A 22,995-nucleotide genomic window follows, 5' to 3' on the forward strand; every position below is an offset into this window, starting at 1 on the left:
GTAATTTGGTAAGAACTATTCCTCCAGGTTTAATGATAATAAAGCAACCATCAGTATACTGCAAGACAACAACAAAATGACCACAGGATTTCCTATGATACAGACTAATAATAATACAGGCTTCTGAAGAAGCAGTCTATGTAATCAATCCATTCATTTACATGAATACTGGCCACCAGTGGTAGTTTACTATGAAACTCAGCTTACCTAAGAAGAGGTAAACAGGTAGAGCAGTTGATTAACTTCTTTAGAAATGTTTTTAGTGGACAGCCAAAATCAAAGAATCAGAATTCCCCCGGGGTGGGGAAGGATCTTAAAGGTTATCCAGTCTAGTTCCCCCTTTAAGGAGTGACCTGCTGAAGAAACTCTAGCAAGTGGACAGAATACTTCAAGTAATGTAGAGTTTGCTTACTCAAAATGTAGCAGATTCCATTTTTTAGCAACCTTAACTGATAAATGGCTTTCCCTTTGTTAAAAGGAAAACCACAGGCCCAAAATGGCGTCACTTGGGTTAAAGCCCCAAATCTGTAAACCAAGACTTAATACCTAACCTAGCTGCAGTTTCAGCCCCTCAGGAATGTAACCTTTAACCAGTCAATCAGGAATTTTCTGGCCGGCACCAATAAGGTAATCTGTCATGTGGGCCCTCTTCATCCCTCAAAGGAAGATAATGTAATCCCCCTACTGAAACCCTTCTGTCCTCAAATGAAGATGAGCTCAACTGAAACAATACATTCTTCTGTTCATGATTCCCTTGTCTTAGCTTTGAAAACCTTTCCCTTTCTACACCTCTTTGGAGTTCCCATCTACTTGCTAGATGGGATGCTGCTCATTTCATTAATCGATTAATAATGCCAATTAGATCTCTATAATCTACTCAGTTGAGGGGTTCCTGGGTGGCTCAGTCGGTTAAGAGACCCTTTCTTGATTTCAGCTCAGGTCATGATCTCACAGTTTGTGAGCTCGAGCTCTGCATCAGGCTCTGCACTGACAGTACAGAGTCTGCTTGGGATTCTCTCTCTCTCTCTCTCTCTCTCTCTCTCTCTCTCTCTCTGCCTTTTCCCAGCCCCCCTCCCCTTCTCCCTCTCAATAAATAAACTTAAAAATTTTTTTGTTAATTTACCAGGTTGAATTTTTGTTATTTTTAATAACCTGTTAACAAACAGAAATCTGAATTCTGTTCCTAACAAACAGACTAAATGTAACCTCAATCCCATAAAACAACCCCTTCAGATACTTGGAGAGTTAAATCTTATCAGACCTCCTCTTCTACAAATCCACTTGGGATTTCTTTCTATAAAATGGCTTCCAGTACAAGCCAGGTCAAGATGGATGGCTCAGGTCAAGATCCCAGGATCGGAAGATGGAGCTTCGTATTGGGCTCCTCACTGAGTGTGGAGCCTACTTGGGATTCTCTCTCTTCTTCTCCTTCTCCCTCTGCCCCTCCCTGCTCATGTGCTCGCTTGCTCGCTCGCTCGCTCTCTCTCTCTCTCTCTCTCAAAAAAAAATAAATAAATAAATAAAAGACTTCCAGCTGGATTCCCATGGGTAACTCTAATAATCTACTTTTCTAAGGCCCTTTTTTAAAATCAGATTTTGGAAACACTGCAGTCTATCACTCTGTAAGTACAAGACGTGGATTACCATCATTGCACTAGCCTACTCATTGGCCGGAACAAACCACCTCTCCCCCTCACTATGACCATCTGACCAATGAGAATAAACTGTCAAATCTTCCACCCCTCTGGTAACCCATGGGCACTTGGGGACTCAATCCACTGTCATTGGGCAGAGTTGAAAACAGGGTACTGACAAGTTCAAATCTGAAGGAGATCATGATGTCACTGTTTTTTCACTAAATTGCACTAGGTTATTGATATCATTTGGTATTCAAGTCAGCACTACAGTCACTATTTAAATAGATTTCATATTTATATGCTGTGAGTAATTCTTATGTTGTAGGAAATCTTTTAGATAGGTTTTTGGGTGTGTGTATGTATATTATCATATGAAATCATAACAAAGTTCACTTCACATGAAACAGTTTTATTATCTGTAACCGTAATTCAAAAGTTTCTGTAACAGAATAGTCAAGCACTAAAGGACAAGTCTGATTTAATCAAGATACTTTCTCATCTTCAATCCCAATTTTTGCATGTGTCAGTGGCAAATTTCAGCTCTAAGAATGTATATAAAAATAATGACAAAAGGGGCACCTGGGTGGTTCAGGTTGTTTAGGGTCTGACAGCTGTCATGATCCCAGGATTATGGGATGGAGCCCCAAGTCAGGCTCCACAAGGAGCATGGAGCCTGCCTGGTATTCTGTCTCTCCCTCTTTCTCTGCCCCCTCCCCCACTCGCATGGGCGTACTCTCTCTCTCTCTCGGAAATAAAAAATAAAAATGACAATGATTCTACATATGGAAAACCCATCTAAAAAGCAAATAACTTCTTAGCTGACATTTCTCTTATTGGAGACAGGAAAAAGAATGCTTTCTTCCCTAAAACTTAGTTTATTCTCCTCAATATTCACACCCATTTGGGTATTTACATAAAGAAATCTTTTCATTTTTTACACACGGCTAGAAAGTTTTTTAAAAGTACCACAAAAATGTAGACTCTTAAGAATAAATATAACAGCTTATAATGTAGTGGGGAGGGGGGTGTCTGTAAATACTTCCCTAATTAAATTTCATGAACTTTTTTGAAAGTACCAATATAATTCATGAAATATTCTGGAAAGGTTTTACTCAGAGATGCTTGCTTCTATTTGATTTTTTTACTTTCAAAAACAAAATTTTCCTTTTGTGAGAACTTGTTTCTTCATTTTACCTTAGTCTGTATGGGTTTTTTCATGAAGACTGTTCGTGGTATAATCATATTGCTATGGGTTTATAGCAACTTACAAAACTCTTAAACTGATGAGGGTCACAAAGGGATTACCCTTTTGAAAAATAAAACAAAAGTCATTTGTGTTTATTAGCAGTCCAAATCTGGAATCCCTACTTTGATCCAGCAGAATAAGAAGGGGAAAAAAATGATGCATCTTTTTATGTATACTACAGGGTCATTCTTTTATAAATATTATTCTGCCAAATCTAGGACATCATTGGAAAGATGCAAGAAGATTTTATATGTTACTAAAAAAGACAAAAAACCACTGCCTAAACTGTATTCCTTTGACATTCAATCAATTGTAAGATGATTGACACTTTAAAAGATGTTAAAATGGGAGTGGAAGTGAGCGCTTTTCATTAAAATAAAAAAAAAATTTTTGAGTCAGAGAGAGAGCATGAGAGGGGGAGGGACAGAGAGAGAGGAGGACAGAGGATTGGAAGCGGCTCTGCGCTGAAAGCTGTGAGCCCGATGTGGGGCTCAAACCCATGAACCGTGAGATCGTGACCTGAGCCAAAGTCAGATGCTCAACTGACTGACCCACCCAGGTGTCCCAAAGTGTGCTTTTCAAAAATTAATGAAATACAGTATACAGCTTGAGAATAAATAAAGAAATGAGCAAGTTCTTACACCTAACTTAGAGAGCTATCCAACAGTCCAAAGTTGCCCAGTGAGCACGTTAAGAGCTTCACGGACACAATCAAAATATTTGGTTGTGAACAGCCCAACATGCATCATTCAAAAAACCCAGCTTTAAGTCTGGTGTCTCAGAAACCACAAAAATTCATTTCCTGCACAAAACTTTCAAAATGCAATGATACAGTAGCACCTCAACACATGTATCTGACCCTTCTCTCCTTTTAACTTCAAATGAGGATCCATCACACTTTAGTTGATCTCTTATACAATATTCCTATAACCAATTCTTTCATCCTACTTTAAATACCAAGAATTTTTATATTAATTTCTTAATTATCTAAAATTTACAAAAAGATGAGTCATTATCCCCTCGAAGAGACCGGCAGTCTCACTACCCACTAAATCTAAAATTGAAGGTAATTTCTAAGATCAGCCATGAATCTAGGGTCCTCATATTCTGAACGCATACAACCATTGGTTCAGAAGTCTTAGCACAATTGGTTAGCAAAGCAAAAATTACTTTAAAAAAAGTTTGGCATCCCTGGGCAGATGGAGTATAAACAGTGCTAGGAAAGTTCTGACATCCCATAAATTCTACAATACGTCTGATTTGTATTAAAATGCCATGTCTTACAAATACATGTGTTTTCAAAAACTCAGTCTCAACCTAAGGAAAAATATTGTTTTATCCCACATTTGAAAGCATTCTACATCCCTCTTAGTCTCATTAATTCTTGGGATATAATAACCAATAAATGATTAATACTTTCTTCTAAAAAATTAAATTATATTCCATCTTCTCCATTTGCTTCCTACCTACCCCTGACCCTGTCCCCCCTACCCACAACCTCTGGATGAAGGCTATATGGGAAGGAGCTTAAGATAAATGCATGTATTATTATTCATGTTTTCAAGAAGCCATTTCTGACAGTGGACAGGAAGTATGTCTACCTAACCTACGATTGCTGTAACCACATGGTAAATTAATGTTTGAACTATTGTTCTCTGGTAGTTGGAAGAAATGCCAGGTTCCTTCAATTTGTGCTTTATCATATCCTCTGTTTTCTTGCTCCCAGGTACTCATATCTAAATATTCTTATTAGTGTCAGCCAAATGAAAGGAAATAAAAGTTCCGATTTTAACTGCCAATGTGCAGTCCTAACCTGGGCTTTACAGAATGAGAATTACCAGGAAGTTAAAAGACAAATCTTCTCTCTAAAGACTCTGGAAAAAGAATTATTGTTAATGCCCAAGTTTTATTTAGTTATCTTTTTTTTTTTTTTCAACGTTTTTATTTATTTTTTGGGACAGAGAGAGACAGAGCATGAACGGGGGAGGGGCAGAGAGAGAGGGAGACACAGAATCGGAAACAGGCTCCAGGCTCCGAGCCATCAGCCCAGAGCCTGACGCGGGGCTCGAACTCCCGGACCGCGAGATCGTGACCTGGCTGAAGTCGGACGCTTAACCGACTGCGCCATCCAGGCGCCCCTAGTTATCTTTTAATGTCCTAATTTTACTAAATTCACTACTCACAAAGTGCTTCGTGACATCTGGAGAAGCCTAGCCTATCAAAATTTACCAAATAGAAACCCACCTAACCTAGAAGCATATGTACACAAAAGCAAAAAGTGGTCACATCTGATCCACAGATGCTTTGGTCACTTTTTCCCCCTGTCATTTCTCTTGTTGATTTGATATTTGTGGTCCATTTGCTCTTGATGATTGGGGAGGGAGTGCAAATAATGCTATCACTTACTTCTACTTTTTTTTTTTTAATGTTTATTTATTTTTGAGAGAGAGACAGAGAGACAGAGAGAGAGAATGAACGGGGAAGGGGCAGAGACAGAGATGCAGAATCCAAAGCAGGCTCCAGGCTCTGAGCTGTCAGCAGAGAGCTCGACGCGGGGCGGGGCTCAAACTCAAGCATCGTGAGATCATGACCTGAGCCGACGTCGGACACTTAACCAACTGAGCCACTCAAGCACCCCTCAATTACTTCTACTTTTGAGTGCATATCAGGAAAAACTAACACCAAAGACGTTTTCTGATTTCACATAAATTAACATCTTTAGTTGCACTTTATAGACTAATCCTAAGCCAAACAGAAAAGACTGCTGAAAAATGGATGGCTACTGTGAGAATATTAAGGTGGTGGTGATCATAAATGTTCAGAAAGCTGGGGTAGAGAATTCTCTGGGTGTGAGGCCAAAGCTCCACAAAAACAGGTTCAAAACGGGTGAAACAGACACAAGATACGTAAGTAAAATAAATAAAACTGACAAAGGCAAAGGCGGCCAAAACCAAGCTTCCTATAATGAGGCAGAAACCTGCGCTATACTTTCTGTTATGATGTCTCTCTCGAAACAAAGGAAACTTCAACAAACTTTAGTGTTACGGCAAACCCAATACTAAAGATTCCGTAGAGGTTTCATGGGCTCAACACATTTGTAAAACTTTTCATATCAGCTACAGGGCTTACAACTACATAAAACATCACAATATGTGTGATCTATTGATATGTTTTATAACTGATTTTGTGGAACACAGTCTCTAGGATATACTTACAAACGTACTTTTTGATGGGCTCCTAGAAATAAGTGACAAGACTTGCCTATCGCTATTCATGCAAAACTACTTTGACTCCTCTTTAGGAGTCACAGGACCTCCTCCTCTTTACTTGGTGCAACATTTCAGATGACCAGTAACTACTAAAATAACATTAGTGAGCTGCAATAAATGTAACTCCTATAAAAATCATCCTAAACTGGTCAATTTCAATAACCTCTACTGTCCCTTGAACAAAACTAATTATGCTGCCAATAGTCACATTACCTTATAGCAGTAAAAGTCTAAAAACATTGCTTCCAAACCTTATGCTCCTTATTACTCTCTCTCATCATATCATAAAGAAATATACGGCTGAATAATTTGTATATCTGCTTTTCATTTTTTTTATGTACAGCACACAAATGTATGCAAATAGCCTGATTTTATACTAAAATAGCACAAAATGATTCATTGGTTTTGAGTCGACCATCAAGACGCCAATTAAGCACTGAACAAAATGTATTATCACCCAACCTTATCTACTAGACCAGAACAATATCATTAATCAATTTACAATCATAACTACCAAGGAATAAGTTAAATATGGAACATCTCTCTGATAAAAACAGAATCAGGAGAGGGACAAATTCCTTTACCTATAGAATACATTATCTTTCTGAAGTGATCTCAGCTTCCTAGTACTTGCATTTTGAGCAACTTTAAACATTTATCCAAGCCACACTGAAAGCAAAGGAAAGGTAAATTGAAAACTGCAAGGAGAATGCACTTTTTTTTAACATACAGTGTTTTATTAGTTTCAGGTGTACAACACAGTGATTCCACAATTCCATACATCACCTGGTACTCATCGACAAATACACTCCTTAATCCCCATCACCTATTTAACCCATCCCCCACCCAGCTCCCCACTGGTAACCATCAATTTGTTCTCTATAGTTAAGAGTCTGTTTCTGGATTTGTCTTTTTTTTCTCCCCTTTGCTCATTTACTTCTTAAATTCCACATATGAACGAGATCATACAGTATTTGCTTTCTCTGACTGACTTATTTTGCTTAGCATAATACTCTCTAGCTCCATCCATGTTGCTGCAAATGGCAAGATTTCATTCTTTTTTATGGTTGAATTATATTCCATTGTAGATATACAGACATAGACATAGACATAGCCATAGACATAGACATAGACATAGATTTAGATAAAATCACTTCTTCTTCATCCATTCATCAGTTGATGGACACTCGGGCTGCTTCTGGAGAGGGCAGGTTGCCTTACTGGTCCACCAGAGTAAAACAGTTCAGCAGTAAAACAGTGCAGCATAGATACTGGGGCCACGCTCTCCTAGATTTAATTCCAAGCTCCACTAGTTATTAATTGTGTGACCCTGGGCAGATTACTAAAGCCCTCTCTGTGCTTCGTTTCCTCATCTAGATGATGAAGAAAGCCACAGTTCTATAGCTGGGAAGAAGTGAGCTAGATGGAAAGTACTTAGAAGAATGCCGCCCACGTGCTTGGCTCCACAACCAGGTTAGCTGATGTCACTGCTATTACGCCACAGCCTCGGCCACCACGTCCTCCCCCGCCCCAACTGACCCTACTACTGTTCCTGTTACATTCCAGTTTTAACCAGTAAAGGTAAGGACCCAGACTTTCCTATGGGCACACGTAGTCGTGAATAAAAATATCCAGACAACAAAAACTATCAGTAGCATAGCTTGGGATGGGGTGGTGATTCTGATCTTAAGGTTTTTGCTAGGTTCGGCCAAAAAACTCACAGGCCTATCTGCACATCAATGCTGATTTCTCACTGACCAAGGGAAAGCAATACGGTGTGTTACTGCATGAGACTCTTCCTTCCCGTTCATAAAAGCATCTGTCCTTGCCATCGACTCCAACAGCCCTCTGCGTTTCCCCCCATCCTTTGTCAAGCAAAGTGTGCCCAGTGTTTCACAGGCTCTTGGTAATGAGGCAAGCCACAACGGACAGGTCCTGTCCATGCCATGTGCCCACTTGGTTGCACTGCTAGTCAACACTGTTGGCCCTCACCTGCCCCCACTCAGCCAAGGTTTCTGAACCTTAAAACAAACAACGGGTAATTGCAAGGAATGCCTAACCTTGCCCCCAATGAGCTGTGTCCTCATGGCACACCGCTAACACCAGACCCTGCCAAACAGCAGACTCTGGGGTAGAAAGTGACCAAATTGACAACAACAATCTTGTCTCAGTTGCACCCTTTAATTTAATATAGAATAAGTTTGGAACTCGAAGATCAAAAGAGAGTTTATAAAGTAATAAAAACTTCTTTCTATCAATTACCCTTTTTTGAGAAATGATTCAGGTGGAATAAAACTCTATTACTCATTCAGTAACATATTATGAATGCATTATGTGCTTTGGGAGGTGCGTGTAGGTCAAAGCGAACAGAAACGAATCACGAGTTGGAAACTCAATGCCGAGCATTTTCTTCTGCTCGGGAAAAATCAGGAATATTCTCACAATCCTTTCTATTTACTAAGGCAGCCTGGTTTATTTACGAAAACTTGGCCGCAAGTGGCCAGAATAAAGGCATTTCAATGGGGCTGTCTTTTACTTTCTTCCTTATTCTCTACCCCTTTCTCATTCTCCTTAAGAAGCATCTCTGGTGCATGCTTGGTTTCTAAAGGTCTGATGAGACTGTGGATGCTACAGTGAATGCTGAAGTCTGAAAGAAGTATTTCTCTCTCCCTCTCTTTGAGTCAGAAAATTCTGAACACAAGAGGATCCATTCAAGGCATGATGGAGTGCCTCACAGAGGCAGCAATATGTTCACAGTTGGCAAACAGAGATCTGTTTGGACAGTGAGCACAGCCATCCACTCAGCAAACATCAGCTTTCCTATTAGTTCACGGCAGAAAGAACCAGACGCTGGCGGCCCTTCTTTCAGACTCCAACACCACTTTGGGACAAGCCTTCTAAACAAAATGCCTTTGTCCAACAGTCACAATTCAGTGGGTCCCAACGGCTTTCCTAGAAGCTGTCTATTCACAATTGCATTCGGGCCCAAAAATCATTTGTAAAGGTCTGGAGGAAAAAACTAACGGGAACCACCCCAATTTCCATTTACAATAATAGATAAGAAATGGCTGAACGGCTTTATACCAATCAGTAAGAAAAGCAGTAGGAAAGGTACAAAGTATATGGTGAATCTAATGGGCTGTCTCTTCCCTTAAGGTGCTTTTGGGAGCACGGATGTTGTTACCATTGCATTCTGGAAGAACATCAAGTATAACCTTTCAGAGGGAAGCCAGAGGAAAGATGGAGTAAATTATGTATGTGAATGTGACATCCCTTCCTGTAAGGTTTCAAAATAATATGCTTATGCAGTGTCTTAAGAACTGTCAGTCCTGAAAGATGCCATAAACTCATTAAGATGTCCAGTTCTACCCAAACTTTCCCCAAATCCTGAATGACATGAGTTAAAAAGAAAGAAAGAAAGAAAGAAAGAAAGAAAAACCCTAAAGACAGACGACAAACTCATGGCCTGTCTTGCTTTCTCCCACTTTGGGCATGAACTTGCAGTATGACTACTTATTCCTATGTATCTGATAAGAGAAATCTGCCAAAATGTCATTTTGCTTAGTATAAATATGAAATCAAATGAAAATAGGAGTATGATATGATGTCACAGAGGAAGGTCAGAGAGGGGGGGCAGTGTCCCCCAGGATATTATAGTGCCCATCGCTTATAACCTATTCTCATTACTAAGTATTCATTTATACCTTACCTCCCTATCGACATCACTTCTATATATGTCAAAAATGAAGGGCAAATCTCAGAACCCAGAAAATTCTCCATGTAACAGACTTCTAAGAGTAAACCTTCCTAGGGATGCCTTGGTGCCTCAGTCGGTTAGTCATCCGACTTTGGCTGAGGTCATGATCTCATAGTTCATGGGTTTGAGCCCCACTTTGGGCTCTGTGTTGACAGCTCAGAGCCTGGAGTCTGCTTCAAATTCTGTCGGTCTCTGTCTGTCTGTCTGTCTCTCTCTCTCTCTCTCTCTGCCCCTCCCCCGCTCACACACTATCTCTCTCTCTCTCTCTCTCTCTCAAAAATAAATTAAACATTAAAAAAAAAAAAAGAGTAAACACTCCTCCTTAGGAAAACTACTGCCAGTCAGTCTATGGCTTGTTTTTTGGTACTGTCTAGGAGTTTTCACATTTTTAAAGGTTGTAAAAGAAATAAAGAGGAATATGCATCAGAGACCATACATCTGCAAGACATTTACTATCTTGTCCTTTGTAGAAAGTTTGCCAATGTTGTAGCAAATCATTAAAAAGCCTCAAATAGGGGAGCCTGGGTAGCTCAGTCAGTTAAGCGTCCAACTCTTGATTTCAGCTCAGGTCACGATCTCACAGTTTGTGAAATGGAGCCCGAGTGGGGCTCTGCACTGACAGTGCAGAGCCTGCTTGGGATTCTCTCTCTCTCCCCCTCCCCAGCTTGCTCATAAGCTCTACATAAACAAACCAACATTGTTTTAAGAAAGCCTCAAATAGGGACGTGTATTGGCTTAGTCGGTTGAACGTCTGGCTCTCGATTTGGGTTCAGGTCCTGATCTCACAGTTTGTGGGATTGAGCCCTGGATAGGACTCTGCTTAGGATCCTCTCTCTCTCTGCCCCTCCCCTGTTCATGCTCGCTCACTCTCTCAAAATAAATAAACTTTTAAAAAGCCTCAAATAATAACTCCAGATTCTATTTAAGCCAAATCACGAATGTGAAGCCCACTTATGACTGTGCTTTCAAATAATCTCTTCCAGGGTTCGAGGATCCAGAGACTCAGGACAAGATGAACATGACAGAATTGAGGACAGAAGGACTCTGGCCAGGATTCCACTGATTCGACTGCAGAGGGTTGATAAGACAATCCTATTCTACAGCTTCATAATAAGACAAATTCTTTATTCTCTGGAAACGTACCTAACAAACCACTCAAGATGGAGAATTCCTCACTTACAAAATTAGGAATCATTACCGCTTGCCCTTGTAAAAGGGTGTTAGTTGAATCAAGTGAGTCAAAGGATATGAAAGAGAGTACCTAAGAGAGGGTGAGAGAGATCTTTGTATCACATGAGGCCCTCTGGTTTTCTTATAGAATATGCCAAAGGAAATTCTGAACAAATAAAAGAGAAGGCAAGGCAGAAGGCTTTACAAGACTTCTTTTGTTATTTCCTACGTGCACAAATCCAACCTCAGGTAGCTATCTTTTTCAGTGAATAAAGGAAAGAGGCTTTTTATGAAGGAAAATACTTAGTAAAGCCCAAACATCTAACCTACAAGCTGAAGAGTCGTTAAAGAGAGGGGAGGAAATAAAAGATAATTAGAAATTCCGGATGCTATAACTCCAAGTTCTACCTCAAGATGGCCGACTCAACTTAGTCTGGGAATCCGGCAAATGTGATTTGCCAGCTCCGTTGCAGTTCAGTTGCCTTTTAAGGATGGTCAAGATCAAGTCTCAAATTTTTGTACACTCAAGGGTTTATTTGAGAAGGCTGCCAATTTTTTCGAAACTGATCATACGCATACACACACTACTTCAAGTACGACTCATATCCAAGTGACTGCATCATGCAAAAACTCATGAAGCAGAGTTGCCAGCTAAAAGAGACAGGACACACTCCGTTAAAGTTGCATTTCAGATACAAAATAATTTTTCATGTAACTATGATCCAAAGTAATTTTTTTGTATATAAAATTTCTTGTATATATTACCTGTATATATGAAATCCAACTTTAACTGGATATCCTCTATTTTTACTTGCTAAATCTGGCAACGGTACATGAAGAGTGAAGGGAAACCCTGCGTCTGTTAAACAGCTGCCATTTTGTAACACTCTTTAGGCTGGAAGGTGAGAAACAGGTGAGGATGACTTAGACTCTCAATCCGTCAGCAATTTGTGCAAAGAATGCTACAGAAAAGCAGTTAAAGACACAGCAGGAGACTCTCATTGCCTCATTCAAACAACCACAGGGAAATAAAACGCCCAGGACTGGGAAATCCTCAAGAAGTGCGGACTTACCTTACAGTGCTGCTCTGAGTTCTCATGAGGTCACCCTCACAAGAAAAACAGCGGCAGAAGGGTACCGCTAGGGAGCTAACTAAAAGGCCCACTCCACACTCACCCTCCTGGCAGACACACACTGCCCACATCCCTAATGTGTCCAAGTAGCAGTGTTACAGTATTTGGTAAAGGGAGAAAGAAATGAGAAGAAACCCCACAGATACTAAAAGGTCTGGAAAGCGGCCAGAATCTGGGTGGAAAAACTCTACCCTGCACTTTCCCCGCTGGGGCTATGGCTTTCTCGAGAGAGGCACTCGGCCAGAACCCAGCCCCTACGATACGTTTCCAATGGAAGCGTTAACAGAACTTCACTGTAGGAGCCCTTAGAGAGACTGGAGGCAACAGGGAGCTCTGAAAACATGGCTGGCCCCAACATCCACACGGGGATAAGATCATAAGCATAAAAATTCTGAAGCGTTGTTCAAATAAATCCACCAAGAAGCTGGTGTTAGCTAACAAGTGCTGTTCAAACTCTAAACTTGTGCTCACATTTGCGTGTGGGAGCAATTACGTTGACAACAATTGCCACAAAGATAGCCCTTTTATTAAAAATTAAATAACAGCAAAGGTACTTAGGTATACTTCTGAAAAAAATATTTACTGCTCCAAATGCTCCTTGCTCCTCTCCCCAGACTACAAGATCATTTTTGCCCGGTTCTCAGGGATAGTTTTACGTTTCTAACTAAGCCAATAAGCTGAGGGCACATACACCATTGCATTCATATGTTTAAACTCAATTCAAATGACAAAAAAAAAAAAAAGAGAAGCAATTATTAGTACAACAGTGTGGTCAGTAACAGTGTTATCAAAAATAAAATATTCCTAACAGCTACCACTCCTTCGCTTGGCATATTAAAAACATGAAAACAGCACTTCATTTACTTCTTCCCTTTCCTGTTCGCTATCCCCAAGCTAGGCATCCCAGGGTCCGGTGGTCAGCCTGCCATGGGGAGTGAAAGCTGGAGTGGGAGGAGGAGGAAGTCCAGGGGTGGAAACGCTCCAGCACAGAGCGTCCACATGAGAGGGTGGCCTAGCATGGGGATCAGGAGACCAGGTTGAAGAAAATATCAAGCATGGTGGCAACTTGGAACTGTATCAGAGCCTGAGCAGGGCAAGGAGGGAGTCTGGGGAATCAGAGCCCAAGGGGTAAGACAGGGGAAGCACTGTGAGGCTGACTACATGTGGAGGGAGACAGATTTCTCACTATCAAAGAAGAGTTTTATAGAAACGTGGTAAGGAAAATTAAAATGAACCCTTGGTTTTGGATTAGAACTGGATGTTATCAGAGCAAACACAGATTTACATGTATACACACACACATATGTGTGTGTGTGTATATACACTGCATATACAACAGATATTATACACATATTCAAATATTATATATACAGTCAAATATTCAAATGTATGTATGTATACACACATTATGTATATATATACATTCAAATATTCTCCAGCCCTGAACACAGTCTTGGAGAGATGCAACCCCCACAGCAACAGACACACATACTACCCAGATCTTGGCTTCTAAATACCATTTTCTTCTAAAAGAAACCAGGAATTCCTAGGAAATGGTTAATTCAGGACTACGGCAGGAAAATTTCAAGACAAGCCTGGAAGATCTTTTTGTGCCAGAAAGGAAGTGCTCAAAAAATGATGGGGACATGTTAAAAGGACACATAAGATGGCTGGAAGAGATTTTATGTGAGCATCAAAATAAATGACATTACTAATGGATTATAACCCACTGAATTAAACCAAAACCATGATGTGACTCTTAATCTCAGGGTCATGAGTTCGAGCCCCACACTGGGCATGGAGCCTACTTTAAATAAATAAATAAGTAAATAAGTAAACCAAAACCATGTGTCTGAACTAGAATGAACAAATGAGTAAATGGACATTTTGACACTGACTTATTTACATTCCTGCAAAATACTTATTGCAAAGGGAAAATGAGAAAATCTGTAAGAGAGAAGACTGGCAGATGCCCAACAAGTGCCAGAAGGCATTCTATTTGTATTTGTAACAATTATGTCAAGTCTGAGGCTGTTTCATAAATTTTAAAGAATCATTTTTTAAAGAGAGGAAAGTGATGGCTTAAAGCATATATTTAACCCCACCAAACATGTAAACAATGTCCACTTACTTTCTCCTGAGAGCTCTTGCGGCTTTCTCAGGGAAAAGAGAAAAGGGAGATGTTCTCATTGGTGTGGTCCATTCTGATTTTATCACACTTTAAGGCTGTCCTTAAACTCGAGATCCCCTTCTTCTGTTCAGAATGGAATCTCTCACCATGCACACGCAGAGTTCAGATCACAGAGCTAGGCACAACTGGAGACATCAACCAAATCCCACCTCTACCCCTCCATTTTACAGATGAGAAAACCGAGGCCCCAGAAAGACCAAGGGGTAACACCAAACTCAAGGCAAGAGGAAAAATGACAAATAGAAAGCAACTATAAAAAGTGAGACATCAAAGAAACCTTTATGAAATGTGAAAGCTCGGGGCGCCTGGGTGGCTCAGTCTGTTAAGTGTCCGACTTCAGCTCCGGTCACGATCCCGCAGTTTGTGAGTTCGAGCCCCGCGTCAGGCTCTGTGCTGACAGCTCAGAGCCTGGAGCCTGCTTCGGATTCTGTGTCTCCCCCTCTCTCTGCCCCTTCCCTGCTCATGCTCTGTGTCTCTCTGTCTCTCAATAATAAATCTTAAAAAAAAAAATTATAAAATGTGAAAGCTCTTCTCAGCAATCGAAAGCTTTCATGTGGGAGGCCTTGTCAAATGCAAGCTACCTAAAGTCTTTAAGATTTGAAGGAACAACTCACAGTCCCCTAAAAATGTCCTCTATAACAATCATTACCATTGCACATTTATGAAGGCTCACACTATGTGCCAAAAATCATGTTAAGTGTTCCACATAATCTCGTTTAATCCTCACAGCTCTGCAAGGTAGAAATTTATCATCCCTCTTTTACTGTGGAGGAAATTAAGGAGTAGAGTCATTATGTAACTCATTTAAGGTCAGAAAGTTTGAGACAGAAGACCCAAAACTGAACCCAGGCAGCCTGACTTCTGAAGCCTGGGCTCTGAAAGTGCTTGCAGCCAGTCCTGGGGACCCGATTGGTCGGCCACGCCTGTGCGACCGCCTCGTGATTTAACGGGTACTATCCCGAGCAGGCTGGTGTCAAAGGGGAATGAACTCCTTTGGCATTCTCCATGTGGACAGTAGTCCAGAACGAGGATTCTCAAAACGTGATTTGCTAAAAACAAGCACGTCAAAGATGCAGGAATTCGAAGAAATGAATATGGAGGAAACTGAAGTTACCCGCCCAGACGATAAAACAGTCTACAGCACAACTTCTCAGATCCCGTAACATGTTAACGTGTGGCGTAGAGCTGGAAGAATCTGCAGCGATGACAGAGTTATCTAAGAAACTTTTGCCGTGAAGCAAAAGCAGCAAGAGCCAGACCCCTGCCCTGCATGGGATTCTTCACCTAACAAGTCTCGGTACATTTCAAAACATGCTACAGAGTGTAGCGTTTGTTTCCTTACAAACTCATTTCATAGCAAGAGCAATTTCTAGCAAGTGACTAAAATCATTTCACACATTTTTTTCTCACAGACTCCATCCAAACGCTCATCTACACATTGTAAAGGCACTGCCAAGAGTCAGTCCCTGAAAACAAAAACGGAATGCAAAGTTAAGGAGGAAAAGAAATACCTACCATTCAATACACAAATGGTTCCAACCTCATACTAGTATGAATAGCTTTGTATCTTGGATCACAACTTTTTGAAAAAAATGACTAGAGGTCATGATTTAATTTAAAGTAACTTGGACTTTCTTTTATGTCAACTTTTACAGACCCAGGTTTGTTTCTCCTCCTGATGAAAAATTAGTTATAACCTGGGAAACAAATTCTATGAAGGTCCCTCGTAGCTCTGATTAACCACCTCCCAGCAGTGCTAAGGAAGCCTGAGAAGCCATTGCTTCACCAAGGCAACCTGATAACATAACAGGTTTCTTAGCAACATGGTAGTCAGAGTAACCATTCACCATGGTATTAGAATTAGGTTACCCACCCGGGTAGAGGCCAAAGGAATAATTTAAACTCATTAAATCTATAGGCCCAAGGTAACAAGAAAAACACAAAATTTTTTAATGCCATTTGTGGTTCACCTATGAAATTAAGTTCTTATGTGACTTTTCAGTGCTACAGTAGATAAGTAGATATTTAGAAACGTAATTCCCAAATGTAAAACAATCCTTAATGTTTTTAATACCTTTTTTTAAAAAGAAATTTGGAGCTGGCTATATGATCCATGTTACAAGTAGAGTCTTTTCAATAGAGTATTTTTTCACCAACAGTGAAAACTTAACAGGGCAAGGTATAATTCTGATGAGAAGATGATTTTATAGAAGCGGAAAGTTATAATCCAAATACGAAAAACAAAAACTTTAGAGTGTATATGCAAGTACTCTTAATAAATAAATAACAAAATAACAAATAAATAACAAAAAATCATGATTTCCAATTCATTAAAAACATCTACGAAACAAAAGAGTGATAATTTACTTTTAAAGTCAAATACTTATATAACCATTGGCTCACATATTACAGAAGGTTAATAAATGTTCTATGGATGGAAAGAAATAAATTCATAATTTATATAAATACCACTTTCCAAAAGCTACAGCAGAGATTGTTTGTGTTGGGAAAATATAGGTTTAAAATTGCACTCAAGAGTTACATGAGCTATTCAGTTTTACGGTCCTTGCAACCCCATCGTACTTAAGGTTACTTAAGAATTCATAAAAAGAGAATGTTTTTCACAAATGCTATGCTTTCACGTTGGGAGCTTTTCAGTCTCATCTCACCCACTGAAAGAATATTCCAAAAGAAATATAAGCCTGATTACCAAATGTGACTGTTATCTTTCATAATGACACATAATCTCACTCATAACTGTATAGTGTAGATCCTGCTTTATATATTATTTCACATGGCAGGTAAGTCATCTAAGGCAAGAATCACACATTTCCATTCTTATAGCTCTTGAAGCACCTGCTAGAGAACCTGGCAAACAGGAGGACCTCACTAATGGCTGCTGACCGGACAAATGCTTGAATCAGTACCACTCCACAACAGTGTAACTCTTAAGACAATTTTGTAAATTTTGCCTGTTCACCCATAAGTATTTTTCTCTGCCATTCACCTCTCAGTGTAAGCACTTCATTTATAAACGTGATGCAATTTTTGAGAAGCTTTATTTGATCTTCCTTTTGGGGCAATACCTTGAGTCATCACAGTTTCCTCACAAGGACTCGTTTCTAGACATCAAAAACATCTTCCATTCCATCAAAGAGTCCCAGAACGAGAAGCAAGAAAGACACCAGGCCAAGCAAACCCAGACAAAATGCAGGCATCCCAAACCCTACACGAGTCCAGCAGTGGTGGAGAAGGGCAGAGGTGCCCCCAGCCAGCAACCAAAATGCGATGGGAGCATGTGGAACAGGAAGTGTCACCAAGCACAAGATTACAAATCAACAAGTAGGAGCTATCAGCCAAAAAAAAAAAAAAAGGCCATTCAACATAATCAATCTACTAAACACAGAGTAACACGACCCAGACTCTATATTGGAGTAGTATCCTGCAGTACCTTTTAATATATGGAGACTAACAACGCAAATATCACAGAAAAAAACAATGATAGTGCAAGTGAGAAAGAAGGTCAGAGGAAGAGGACAGAGAGAAGACAGACTGCGGCCTGGCATTTAACACTGGTAACACAAGATTACAGATTTGGAGAGGAGTCGAAAGACAGAAATGAGAAATGAACAATCACCAGTATACCCTTACGACATTCACTGCTTTGCAAATACACTGCATTCTCCTTAATGTTGACACTCTAGACAATGAGTTCTTCCAAATAATCACCGGAGTTCTGAAGACGTTGTTGTTTCTAGCCTGAAATAACTGATTTGATACATCCAACCTGGATGGATAAGAATTTATATTGCCGGAGCTCTGAAGTGAAGTCCTTGTAACCATAATATGTACGCCAGGGGCTATAGGCTCTTCATAGGGGAAATACTAAAAGTCAGATGAAGTCAGGAGTCGTAATCAACTATAACTGGAGAGTATAAAAGTCAAAATAAAATAGGGGATAAGATACCTACAGAATTAATCCTTCCTGAATAAATACAGTGAGCACACCCAACAACAGAAAGGCACATTAGTGAACTGGTACCAGTACTTATAAAACAGTCTTCTGACAGGGGCACCTGGGAGGCTCAGTTGGTTGAGCATCCGACTTCGGTTCAGGTCATGATCTCACAGTTTGTGAGTTGAAGCCTCACGTCGGGTTCTGTGCTGACAGCTCAGAGCTTGGAGCCTGCTTCGGATTCTGTGTCTCCCTCTCTCTCTCTGTTCCTCCCCCGCTCACACTCTCTCTCAAAAATAAATAAATAAACATTAAAAACAAAACAAACAAACAAAAAGTCTTCTGCAAATATGATTATGAGGAGTTGGTTTTCCAGAGCCTGGTCACAAACCCTACCTCCGTCTTCCCATGTATGCTTAAAATTGAGTTTTCTACCCTGTGAAACCAAGAATCACATTGTTACATTAGGAGAAACAGTAGATCTGGCAACATGTATGTCACACGCACCATCTCTGACCCCAATCCAAGGCCATGGCAGACCTCACCAAACGCTGCACCTTTCCCACTGAGCCCAGAGGGTGTTTCTGGATCCTGCATTCAGCGCTCCAGTCAACGACAATCAGTTGGTTGTGAGTTGGCAGGAAAGTTGAAACTTCATTTTCCTTGCTACAAAACAGACAGTGCTTGAAAGTCTGGATTTGAAACCTAGATCTACCACTTAAATACTCTGCATAAGCTCTGAGCAACTCAGGCCTTCTGACCTCTAGAAGGGGTCGATGAGGAGGACAGTGATGACAGGGTCAACTCTTACAGTATTAACAGTGATGGTTGAGGGGCGCCTGGGTGGCGCAGTCAGTTAAGCGTCTGACTTCAGCGAGGTCACGATCTCGCGGTCCGTGGGTTCGAGCCCCGCGTCAGGCTCTGGGCTGATGGCTCACAGCCTGGAGCCTGTTTCCGATTCTGTGTCTCCCTCTCTCTCTGCCCCTCCCCCGTTCATGCTCTGTCTCTCTCTGTCCCAAAAATAAATAAACGTTGGAAAAAAAAAAATTTTTTTAACAGTGATGGTTGAGAGTAAGCAAATGTTTACTATGTGTTGAGTTCCTCTAAGACACTCCCACTGCCCCCAAAATATACCACTGTGTTCAGATTTAATAACAACACATACATCAAATACTGATACAACACTAAGTGACTCTGTGAGTTTAATAGTGAGGACTAGGACTAAAAAACAGTAACAATACACACAGACACAGGAGCAAACTCAGTGAGATGAGGCCAAAAGGACTCAGTCTGCAAGCATCATCAGCTGTATGCTGTGTGATCTTAGGCAAATCACACAACTTCTTTGAGCCTCAGTCCCTTCACCTGGAAAATAAAGGGGGTTGGCTATTTACTCCTCAAACTGCATGATCTTATAAGTGAAATGAGATTATATATGTAAAGGTAATTTCAGGTTCACTGTTTTATCATGAAACAAAACACAATCACTATCAAACCACAATCAAATTTCTGAATATTTAATCCTCAACCTCTCCCCACCCAGATGTTACACTGAATAAACTTACTACCCATCACTGTTTAGTTTAACCTATCCAATTACACCTAATAGTATTTACAGGGATGAAACTTACAAACTGACCACAGAAAGAAAGGAATTTCCTAACAAATGCTGTGTGAAACACTGTGATGCTGTGATCAGTTTCCTACCGTACTGTTTCCAAGAACACTGGAAGTGTTTCCACCTTAACCTCTGGTGGCTCCCATAGTCTGTGGGTCACCGGTAGCCTTTCTAAGAAGGTTTACATTTGAGACTGTGTAATTTTAAAACCCCAGGAAAGGACAGCTCACTGTAGGCATCCCACGGTGTTTCCGAACCGCAGCCATTCCCACAGCGTCACGCTCACTGCCCTTTATTCTGTTCACCCCAGCCCTGTTTGCCTGGGGCCTCGCACCTTATAAAGCACCTTTATGAAGGATCAGACACTCAGAGCAGGCTGGACTCACAAGACAGAAACAAGGCTCCGGGAGGAAAGAGACATGGTTTCAAGCAGCAGGTGTGAAGCCATGCGGCCTGGGTTGGCAATCCCACTCCCTTTCTCGCTAGCTGTGAATCTGGTCAAGTACCTAACTTATCAAGACACACTGAGCAACCTCAGTTGCTAAGTATTTGAGAATAATAAACGATCACAATTAAACTAGCTCCTTGGTGTTTCCCCATTCCAAACAATGTAAGAAACATAACTGAACGATGTGATTTTTGAAGAAAGCAAATAGGCAAATTTATTCAAAACACTAGTTTCCTGGGACTATCACTTATCATTAGATTTAAGAAGGCACCGCTTTCATACTCCAAAAATGGAAACGACTACCTTGTTGCCATGGTGAGCCCCTGCTGAGGTGGGAGCACCTTGTCAGAGAGAATTTGAAATAGAATGCAGTTAATTCTCAATGACGGGTGTTGTAGAGGAGACACCAGCAGAAAGGTAGAGGCGGGACAAGATGTCCTCTAACAAACCTGCCCTAAGTGAACATTTGTTTTCACGCATCTTGAAAACTAAGTGTCAATGACAATATTGTAATGGAACTTTTTTTAAAAACAAATTTCCCCTTCTAAAATGGCACCATGATACAAAGCAAACTATATCTTAGAAAAAAGAACAATTGTAGGGTGCCTGGGTGACTCAGTCGGTTAGGTGTCTGACTCTTGATTTAGGCTCAGGTCATGATCTCACGGTGAGACCGAGCCCTGCGTCCCCTTCTGCACTGACAGCACTGAGTCTGCTCGGGATTCTCTCTCTCTCTGCCCCTCTCCACTCTCTCTCTCTGCCTCAAGATAAATAAATAAACTTAAAAAACAAACAAACAATTGTGAATATCCCATTATTGTGATTAAAATTTACAAACTTCAGGCAAGTTCACTGTTCTTTGGAAGCAAATATTAATGCTAATAAAAATATTCACAGTTCCCCAACTATAAAAAACATAGGAAATAAAGTTTAAATGCTTCCCTTCCCACTGACATGGTTCATTGCTAGCGCCCTTCTTCCAATAGTGGGGGAAACACCTGGAAGTGATAAAACAAGAGAGAACAAAAGACAATGATCTAAATGAGTGCAAACTGCACAACGCAATGTAAAATGTTGCAAGGTAGGGGGCGCCTGGGTGGCTCAGTCGGTTAAGCGGCCGACTTCGGCTCAGGTCATGATCTTGCGGTCCATGAGTTCAAGCCCCGCGTCAGGCTCTGTGCTGACAGCTCAGAGCCTGGAGCCTGCTTCGGATTCTGTGTCTCCCTCTCTCTGACCCTCCCCCGTTCATGTTCTGTCTCTCTCTGTCTCAAAAATAAATAAACGTTAAAAAAAATTAAAAAAAAAATGTTGCAAGGTAGGTAAGACACCTGGGGCACAGTGAAGAAAGGAGGTGTGATAAGACCTTCACATTTTAGGAGGAGGTTGGGGCCCTTGAGGCATGGAACCGAACACAAAGACCAGAAGACAAGATGCCCAGGGTATGCACTCAGTATAGCTCACAGGCTTGAAATCTTTCCAACCTAAACTCAACACCAGCACTCGAAACATGAAAAAGCAAGGCCCTACCCATATCACAATAGTACCACTTAGCAGTGCTTTAAAAACTTTGCTTAAAAATGAAAACTGAGGTTTTACGGGTGCCTGGGTGGCTCAGTCAGTTAAGCGTCCAACTTTGGCTCAGGCCATGACCTTACAGGTCATGGGTTCGAGCCCCGCGCTGGCTCTGGGCAGACAGCTCAGAGCCTGGAGCCTGCTTCAGATTCTTTGTCTCCTTCTTTCTCTGCCCCTCCCCCACTTGCACACTCTCTTTCCCAAAAATAAACATACATACATACATACATACATACATAAATAAATAATAAGAGGTTTTAACTGTAACTCAGTGTAGGCTGAGTTCTAAATAATAGCAATAAAAACAAAGAGGTTGACCAAACGCATCTGTAGTATGTCTTCAGGCTGAAATTCATGGAAGATGGTTTAAAAGTTATAGAATAACTGAAACAATGATGTCTGAAATTTTTAGTATTTTAATTACACATTCTCCAGGACTGATCTCTAATTCGTGTATTAAAACAATCATTCCTCCAATAGGTACTGAGTGCCCAAGCGCCAAGCATTGCCCTGAGTGACATGCAGGGGAACAAAACCCCCAACACTGCTACTTACACAAAGCTCACCTCTTTGGCTGGGTTGGCCAGAGTGGTGTTAACAGTCGATCACTAATACAGTAATTCTGTTACACATTACTACTACCCAACAAGTAGGCAGGGGCCAAGAAATGTTTTCACCGAAGACAACTGCATTCATTTTTCAAAACAAATAGAATTCTTTTGAAGTTTTACTTATTTTAGTAATCTCCGTACCCAATGTAGGGCTCGAACTCATAACTCCAAGATCAAGACTTGCGTGCTCTTCGGACTGAGCCAACCAGGTGCCCCCCAAATAATAGAATTTTTTATAATAGGATTTTTAAGGTGCTCCTTTAAAAGGAGCAACACAGGGGCGCCTGGGTGAATCAATCAGTTAAGTGACTGACCTCAGCTCAGGTCATGATCTCATGGTTCGTGAGTTCAAGTCCCGCATCGAGCTCTGTGCTCACAGCTCAGAGCC

General features: G+C 40.8%; 1 protein-coding gene across 6 annotated transcripts in view; it reads right to left on the minus strand.

Moving 5' to 3' along the window:
* Window positions 1-22,995, minus strand: part of FNDC3B (fibronectin type III domain containing 3B) — a 361,319-nt gene that overhangs the window by 183,604 nt on the left and 154,720 nt on the right. Inside the window, exon 1 of one of the 6 annotated variants that reach the window (XM_045037267.1) lies at window positions 15,919-16,446. The exons of the other annotated variants lie outside the window; for them this stretch is intronic. The gene's annotated coding sequence lies outside the window, so the exon portion shown is untranslated. Of the gene's footprint in view, window positions 1-15,918; window positions 16,447-22,995 lie in introns of those variants that run through there. 6 annotated transcript variants of the gene reach the window in all.

The sequence above is a fragment of the Felis catus genome, chromosome C2, assembly GCF_018350175.1.
Source record: "Felis catus isolate Fca126 chromosome C2, F.catus_Fca126_mat1.0, whole genome shotgun sequence".
Lineage (NCBI taxonomy): Eukaryota > Metazoa > Chordata > Mammalia > Carnivora > Felidae > Felis > Felis catus.